Source organism: Pseudophryne corroboree, chromosome 4 (genome assembly GCF_028390025.1).
Source record: "Pseudophryne corroboree isolate aPseCor3 chromosome 4, aPseCor3.hap2, whole genome shotgun sequence".
Taxonomy (NCBI): domain Eukaryota; kingdom Metazoa; phylum Chordata; class Amphibia; order Anura; family Myobatrachidae; genus Pseudophryne; species Pseudophryne corroboree.
Genome location: NC_086447.1, coordinates 673,086,879 through 673,095,347, shown reverse-complemented (window position 1 = coordinate 673,095,347; position 8,469 = coordinate 673,086,879).

Genomic DNA, 8,469 nt, shown 5'->3' with positions numbered 1-8,469 from the left:
TATCTCTCTTTCCAGCAGACACAAGTCTGCAGAGGTTCAAAGACCTGCTGGTGAGAAAATTGTCAAGTCAAGCGGAACGTGACCCGTCAACAGCTCCTCCTTCACATTCTCCCGCAACTGGGGGTGCGTTGAAAAGGCTAAGAATTCCGAGCCCACCCGCTGGCAGTGATGCAGAGCAGTCTGGAGCGAGTGCTGACATCTGGTCCGGACTGAAGGACCTGCCAACGATTACTGACATGTCGTCTACTGTCACTGCATATGATTCTGTCACCATTGAAAGAATGGTGGAGGATTATATGAGTGACTGCATCCAAGTAGGCACGTCAGACAGTCCATATGTATACTGGCCGGCAGGGGTGTATCTACCCATTGGCCAGGATGGCACTCGCCAGGGGCGCCAGCCAAGCAGGGGGCGCCACCCGACAGTGCCACCCTCGGCCAGCCGGTGGAATTCCTTAAGCCGTAGTGTCTGGCAACACCTGCTGTGCCGAGCTGCCTTTGCATTGCCTGGGATGGAGGGCGGAGGGTTTAGTATGGCTGACCGCCTCCACCCTCCATCCCAGGCAGCTCGGCACATCAGGTATTGCCAGACACTACAGCTATCTGCTGGGATGTTGTGGGGGTGAGGACTAGGGCTGTGTGGGGAGTCTATGTATATGTTGGGAGTGGGGGAGACTACTACTATGTGCTAAGGGCGGGCTACAGCTATGTGCTGGGATGGGGACTATGGCTATGTGTTTGGGGATGGGGACTATGGCTATCTATGTTGGCAGGGAATTATTGTTATGTGATGGGACTTCATTATGACTGTGTTGGGTGAGGTGGAGACTACGGCTATGTGCTGGGGGGACTACAGCTATTGATTTGAGAGGTGGAGGCTATGGCTATGTGCTGGGAGGGGGATGGGTACTAAGACTATATGACTGTGGGGGCATATCTGGCACTGTGGGGGCTTATCTGGTACTGTGGTGGCATATGTGTATCTGGCACTGTGGGGGCATATGTGTATCTGGCACTGTGGGAGCATATCTAGCACCATAGGGGCACATCTGGCACTGTAGAGGCATGTGTATCTAGCACTATGGGGGCATATCTGGCACTGAGGAGGCATATCTAGCACCATGGGGGCATATCTGGCACCGTGGGGGCATGTGTGTATCTGACACTGTGTGGGTGTTATGATTCCAGCACTCCTGACCGGAGGAGATTTTATGACAAGGACCAGAGCGCTGGAATGGAATGCAGGTAACGGGAGCAGGAAAGACTAGTTGCCCCTGGCGCCCTAACTCTATTGTCTCACCCGTGCTATCGGAAATCCCCTGCGAGACTATGGTTTCTTGAGCCCCTGGCAGCCACGTTTGAAGGGCGGATTATGTCTGCCCAACTCCGGTGCCCCCCGGTCTTAGTGAGAGACAAAGAGGCAGGATGATAACAAGAGGACCTCTGACTGACAACAGGCCAGGGGCAACAAGCTAACTAACAAAACCTAAAGTATGTGCGGAAACCCGCCAGGGAAAAGGACAACCAAAATCCACTTGTCCAATACTCCTACCCAGCACCGCCGGATACCAGAGTGGACCTGTGGAAGCGGAACCCTCCGCGAAATGCTCCAAAACACAAATAATAAATAATAAAGTGGACAAGCCGCAACACACGGCAAAGCCGCGACTCACGAACACCACTGGATGTTATATGGTGATTAGTCAGGACTCCAGGAATAAGATGACAACTTCCGAGTTCAGGACTTCCGAATACTGGAATGACCGGATACAGCAAGACTGGAACAGACTCTCAGCAAACAGAGACAGCATGCAGGAAGCTATTACCGGCGTCTGTGAGAAGCCCTGGGAGTGTATTTAACAAGGAGTCCTCCAATCAGCTGCCAAAAGGCTGATTAGAATAAATGCCGTGCAGCTGCCTTGCTGCACGGCCAGAGAGCAGGTGAATACATTAACTCCTAAAGCCTAGCAACGGGGAACGCGGTCCGCCAGTGGCGTCCCCGTTGCTAGGGTCCGTGCGGCTCAGCGCGCCCGGCGTCCAGCGTTGCCAGGGAGCCGGCGGCTGTCCGCGTACGGCGTCCCTGGTTGCTAGGCGCCAGGCCGCACCGACGAGGTGACCCCGGCGCCTAACAGTACCCCCCCCCTTGAGGAGGGGTCAAGGAACCCCTAAAGCCAGGCTTCCAAGGAAATTCCCGAAAAAATGCCCTCTTGAGCCTTGGGGCATGAAGATCCTTATCCAGGACCCAGGACCTTTCCTCTGGACCATAACCTCTCCAGTGAACCAGAAAATAAAGCCGGCCCCTGGACAACTTGGAATCGAGAACCTTCTCCACCAGGAACTCCTGTTGTCCCTGTACATCCACTGGAGATCTTCCCTGAGAGATCTTCCGAGGAAATTTATTGGAAGAAATGTATGGCTTCAACAGGGAGCAATGAAACGTATTACCAATCCGAAGAGATTTTGGTAAACGTAACCGGAAAGCAACTGGGTTAACTTTTTTAATGATATGAAATGGTCCAATAAATTTGGGTCCCAACCTAGCTGAAGATTGTCGAAGTCTAATGTTACGAGTCGACAACCATACCCTATCTCCCACCTTAAAATTGCAAGGACGTCGGAGCCGGTCAGAAAATTTTCTCTCTCGAAAGGCCGCTTTTCTGAGAGCAAGGTGCACTTTTTTCCAAATGGCTCTGAGATGGGAGGTTAAGGTTAGCGAGGAAACTGAGGAATGTTGAAAAAAAGAATTAGCTCTGGGGTGAAAACCAAAAACTGAAAAGAATGGAGACACGTTGGTGGAGGAATGACAAGAATTATTGTAAGCAAACTCCGCCAATGGAAGAAACTCGGACCAATCATTCTGGAGTTTGGCTGAGTACAAATGCAAATACTGTTTCAATGATTGGTTAACTCGCTCGGTTTGCCCGTTGGACTGTGGGTGGTAACCAGATGTTAATGACAATCTCATCTTTAATGAAGCACAAAAACACTTCCAGAATTGTGCAATGAATTGTGGACCCCGATCAGAAACAATATCAGTGGGCAACCCATGAAGTCTGAAAACATGGCGGAGAAACAACACTGCCAATCCTTGGGCAGATGGCAGTCGGGGAAGGGCAATGAAATGAGCCATCTTGCTAAAACGGTCTACTACCACCCAAATGACTCTGCATCCAGCTGAAAGGGGAAGGTCCACCACAAAATCCATGGAAATATGAGACCATGGCCTGAGAGGGACATTCAAGGGCATAAGTTGCCCGATAGGCAAGGAACGGGGAACCTTATGCTGTGCACAAACCAGACATGAAGAAACAAACTCCTTAACGTCTTTAGAAAGACCAGGCCACCATACTGAGCGGGAGACTAACTCCAATGTCTTAGAGATCCCTGGATGCCCGGAAACTTTGTTATCATGGAACTCAGTCAAAACAGTAGCTCTCAAGAACTCAGGGACGTAAAGACGACCAGCAGGAGTATTTCCAGGAGCTTGGTGTTGAAGCTGTTTTAACTGGGTAAATAAATCTTGTGTGAGGCCTGCCCAAATGACTGAAGATGGAAGTATGGGAGTAACAGGACTGTTATCATGAACCGGAAGAAAACTGCGTGACAGAGCATCTGCCTTGGTATTCTTGGAACCTGGCCTGAAAGTTATAATAAATTTGAAACGAGTAAAGAACAAAGCCCAACGAGCCTGCCGGGCATTCAGCCGCTTAGCTGATTCGATGTATTGCAGATTCTTATGGTCAGTCAATACTGAAATGGTATGTGTTGCTCCCTCCAGCCAACGCCTCCACTCCTCGAAAGCCCATTTTATTGCAAGTAGTTCCCGGTTACCAACGTCATAGTTGGATTCAGCGGAGGAGAATTTCCTGGACATAAAGGCACAAGGATGTAGTTCCTGAGACTCTGGATCCTTTTGAGATAGTATAGCCCCTACTCCAACCTCCGAGGCATCAACCTCCACAACGAAGGGCAATCCTGGATTGGGATGTCTGAGGACTGGAGCCGAGACAAAAGCTTGTTTCAAGGCCCGAAAGGACAACTCCGCTTCACGCGACTAGTTGGTAGGATCCGCTTCTTTCTTTGTTAGGGCCACAATGGGAGCAACCAGGTCGGAAAAAGAATGAATGAACCTCCTGTAATAATTTGCAAACCCTAAAAAGCGCTGAATTGCTTTTAAATTGGTGGGTTGCGCCCAACTAAGGATGGCCTGGAGCTTCTTTGGTTCCATGAAAAATCCCCGAGGGGAAATAATGTATCCTAAAAAAATACCTCCGTGACATGAAACTCGCATTTCTCCAGTTTGGCATATAGATGATTCTCACGTAACTTTTGAAGAACCTGACGCACCTGGGTAACATGTTGTTCAATAGAGTCAGAATAAATCAGGATGTCGTCTAAGTAAACGACCACGAATTTCCCTAGGAAGTCACGGAGCACATCGTTAATGAGGTCCTGGAAAACTGCTGGAGCATTAGACAAGCCGAACGGCATCACTAGGTACTCGTAGTGACCCGACTGAGTACTGAAGGCTGTCTTCCACTCATCTCCGGACCTGATTCGGATGAGGTTATACGCTCCTCTTAGATCAATTTTGGAAAAAATCACAGCCGAACGCAGCTGATCAAAGAGGACAGAAATCAGCGGCAGAGGATAAGTATTTTTAACTGAGATTTTATTTAGGGCTCTATAGTCAATGCAAGGTCTGAGCGAGCCATCCTTTTTCTCCACAAAGAAGAAGCCTGCACTTAAAGGAGATTTAGATGGCCTAATAAATCCTTTCCCTAGGCTCTCTTTAACATAGTCATTCATGGCCGCAGTTTCTGGCCCGGATAAAGCATATAACCTTCCCTTTGGCAATGCGGCACCAGGAATTAGCTCAATGGCGCAATCATAAGGCCGATGGGGAGGCAGAATGTCTGCATTGCCCTTGGAGAACACATCAGCAAACTCCTGGTACTCCACGGGAATGAGTTCAGGAATGGCAGCAGCTATTCTGACTGGAAACGAAATACATTCCTTATTACAGAAGGCACCCCATTGAGAAATCTCCCCTGACCGCCAATCAATGGTGGGATTGTGAAAGGCCAGCCAAGGGTGACCCAGAACCACTGGAACTGCTGGGCAATGGGTAAGGAAGAACTCGATTTTTTCAGAATGAAGAGCTCCTACCGTAAGTAGTACAGGGGGTGTACAGAGGGAAATAACCCCATTGGACAGTGGACTCCCATCTAAGCCATGCATGGTTACACACCTACCCAAAGATAACTGAGGAATGCCTAAGGCCTTAGCCCAAGTTAAATCCATAAAGTTTCCTGCGGCTCCACTGTCGACAAAAGCCGACACCGAGGAACTGAGGCTGCCAAAGGAAACCTTAGCTGGGACTAAAAGGGAATTACTCGAGGAGATAAGCTGCAGACCTAGGTGAACCCCCTCACAATTCACCTGGTCAAGGCGTTTCCCGACTTATTCGGACAATTACGAGCAAAATGTCCCTTACCCGCACAGTACAAACAAAGACCAGAGTTTTGCCTTCTGGCTCTCTCTTCAGGAGACAACCGGGAGAGACCCATCTGCATGGGCTCCTCTATGTCCTCAGGGATGGAATATACACACGGAGATGACCTGACCGATGCTCCATTTTCAGCTTTCCGCTCTCTGAGACGACGATCAATCTTAATAGAAAGCTCCATGAGTTTATCGAGAGTCTCAGGAGCGGGATACTGGAGGAGACTGTCTTTAATAGATACTGATAAGCCGAGGCGAAACTGACTGCGCAGGGCTGGGTCATTCCAGCCACAGTCGTTCGACCACCGGCGAAACTCCGTACAATAAACCTCTGCAGGATTCCTACCCTGTCTGAGAGCGCGCAATTGACCTTCAGCGGATGCCTCTCTATCAGGGTCATCATATAACAGTCCTAAAGACCCAAAAAAAGCATCTACTGACAACAACACCGGATCATCTGCTTTTAAACCAAATGCCCAAGTCTGGGGATCCCCCTGGAGCAAAGAAATAATAATCCCGACCCGCTGAGATTCAGTACCCGAGGAGATCGGTCTTAAACGAAAATAAAGTTTACAGGATTCTTTAAAATTAAAAAAACTCTTTTCTATCACCAGAAAAACGGTCAGGCAAATGCATTTTTGGTTCAGGAACTACCCTCGGGGAAGTTCGTAAAAGATCTTCCTGCGACTTCACCCGAAGGGAAAGATCCTGAACCATCTGAGTAAGTTCTTGAATCTGACTGACTAAGAGCTGACCAGGATTTGGTCCTAACCCTGTTGGATTCATGAGGCCGACAATTTCTTACAAAAACTGAATAAGAAAAAAATAAACTCCGTTTAATTTTAAGTTTTGGTATGGCCGGTAATAATGTTATGATTCCAGCACTCCTGACCGGAGGAGATTTTATGACAAGGACCAGAGCGCTGGAATGGAATGCAGGTAACGGGAGCAGGAAAGACTAGTTGCCCCTGGCGCCCTAACTCTATTGTCTCACCCGTGCTATCGGAAATCCCCTGCGAGACTATGGTTTCTTGAGCCCCTGGCAGCCATGTTTGAAGGGCGGATTATGTCTGCCCAACTCCGGTGCCCCCCGGTCTTAGTGAGAGACAAAGGGAAATCCGAGGCAGGATGATAACAAGAGGACCTCTGACTGACAACAGGCCAGGGGCAACAAGCTAACTAACAAAACCTAAAGTATGTGCGGAAACCCGCCAGGGAAAAGGACAACCAAAATCCACTTGTCCAATACTCCTACCCAGCACCGCCGGATACCAGAGTGGACCTGTGGAAGCGGAACCCTCCGCGAAATGCTCCAAAACACAAATAATAAATAATAAAGCGGACAAGCCGCAACACACGGCAAAGCCGCGACTTACGAACACCACTGGATGTTATATGGTGATTAGTCAGGACTCCAGGAATAAGATGACAACTTCCGAGTTCAGGACTTCCGAATACTGGAATGACCGGATACAGCAAGACTGGAACAGACTCTCAGCAAACAGAGACAGCATGCAGGAAGCTATTACCGGCGTCTGTGAGAAGCCCTGGGAGTGTATTTAACAAGGAGTCCTCCAATCAGCTGCCAAAAGGCTGATTAGAATAAATGCCGTGCAGCTGCCTTGCTGCACGGCCAGAGAGCAGGTGAATACATTAACTCCTAAAGCCTAGCAACGGGGAACGCGGTCCGCCAGTGGCGTCCCCGTTGCTAGGGTCCGTCCGGCTCAGCGCGCCCGGTGTCCAGCGTTGCCAGGGAGCCGGCGGCTGTCCGCGTACGGCGTCCCTGGTTGCTAGGCGCCGGGCCGCACCGACGAGCGGACCCCGGCGCCTAACAGTGGGCATATGTGTATATTGCACAGTGGGGGCATATGTGTATCTGGCACTATTGGGGGCATATGTGTATCTGGCTCTGCATTATTGGGGTCATGTGTGTACCATGCCCCCATTTTCATTGGTCACGCAGCATGTGGCATGTTGCCACACCCATTTTTTGGGCGTGCTCGCGCCGTACCACTAACATTTTTTTTCTACTTGCACCACTGGGTACTACGCTGCACTGCACTTCTTTGCACTACTTGATTATATTACCTGGCCTTGGGTGGCACTGCGTCAGCCAGGCCAAGCACTGCTGATGTCTCCTCAGTGTTATAAGAATTACTGTGTGGGCATAATGTGTAAAGGGAACTGGTACTGTGTGGGCATGATGTGTATAAGGGTTACTACTGTGTGGCGTAATTTGAAGTGGCAGAACTGTTGTATTGTCATGCCCCTTTCCGACAAGATCATGTCCCGTTTTTGCACTTGCACCTTCCCTATTTCAAATTTGGGGGACGCCAGTCCCTTACTTTGCCATGGGCGCTCAGATTCCTAGATACACCTCTGCTGGCCGGAAAAAGAGGCAATTTGGAGGCCCTTGCACAAACTGGCTTTATTCTACCTAAGTTGCCCTTCCTCCAGTGTGTACTCCGAAAGAGTGTTTAGTGCAGCCGCTCACCTTGTCAGCAATCGGCGTACGAGGTTACTTCCAGAAAATGTGGAGAAGATGATGTTCATCAAAATTAATTATAATCAATTCCTCCGTGGAGACATTCACCAGCAATTGCCTCCAGAAAGTACACAGGGATCTGAGATGGTGGATTCCAGTGGGGACAAATTAATAATCTGTGAGGAGGGGGATGTACACAGTGAAAGGGGTGAGGAATCGGAGGATGATGATGAGTTGGACATCTTGCCTCTGTAGAGCCAGTTTGTGCAAGGAGAGATTGATTGCTTCTTTTTTGGTGGGGGCCCAAACCAACCAGTCATTTCAGTCACAGTCATGTGGCAGACCCTGTCACTGAAATGATGGGTTCGTTAAAGTTTGCATGTCCTGTTTAAACAACATAAGGGTGGGTGGGAGGGCCCAAGGACAATTCCATCTTGCACCTCTTTTTTCTTTCATTTTTCTTTGCATCATGTGCTGTT